Source organism: Penaeus monodon, chromosome 28 (assembly GCF_015228065.2).
Source record: "Penaeus monodon isolate SGIC_2016 chromosome 28, NSTDA_Pmon_1, whole genome shotgun sequence".
In the NCBI taxonomy this organism is placed as follows: domain Eukaryota; kingdom Metazoa; phylum Arthropoda; class Malacostraca; order Decapoda; family Penaeidae; genus Penaeus; species Penaeus monodon.
The window spans coordinates 21,570,337-21,571,084 of record NC_051413.1 but is presented as its reverse complement, the minus strand read 5'-3'; the positions used below and the strand labels follow the sequence as shown (position 1 = coordinate 21,571,084).

Here is a 748-nt window from a genome sequence, read left to right as displayed (position 1 = left end):
AGGGGCGGCGTCAGCGTGGAGATCGAGAAGACTCCTTCGAAGACCACTTCGAAGCTCTTCCTGACGAGGGCTGTGAAGGGGGACTCGGGAAACTACACTTGCGCTCCGGAGTTCGCCGAGGCGGCCTATATCCTCGTCCACGTGGTCAATGGTAAATTGTGACCTTTGAAATTGAAGTTTATTAGGTCTAAGTAACGTCATGTGGAATGTTGGTGGTCTGACCCGGCTTTTTGGTGGCCACATGAGACCTTCCGGGTATTTTGGGGTATTTAGGAGAGATACTGAGAGGTATTTTGGGGTATTTAGGAGAGATACTGAGAGGTATTTTGGGGTATTGTAGTGATGCTGATAGATATTGTGTGGGTATATTTCGTGCATTTTTAGGTATTTAAGGGTGCCGAGAAGTATTTGCGGGTATTTTAGTTCTGTTGGCAGTGTTAAGGAAGTTGAGAGGTATTTTTTGCTTATTTTAGCGGTCGTTTGTGGGTATTTAGGGATGTTGAGACTTATATGTGGGTATTCTTAATGGTATTTGGGTATTCAGGGATTTTGAGAGATATTTGTGGATATTTGGGGATGTTGGTATTTTCGGGGTTGTTTGGGAAACTTTGTGATATTAGGAGATAACTGATGATATTTGAAAAATTCATTGCATAATTCTCACAAACCTTGACCTAAGAAAGGAAAGTAAAGCATAATAGATCGACTAGAGTTAGTATAGATTTAAATGCATAGCAGCATGATGATG

At 42.0% G+C, this 748-nt stretch overlaps 1 pseudogene; it reads left to right on the top strand.

Annotated features, from left to right (window-relative positions):
* LOC119591416 overlaps window positions 1–748 on the top strand; it is a 46,665-nt pseudogene that overhangs the window by 43,536 nt on the left and 2,381 nt on the right.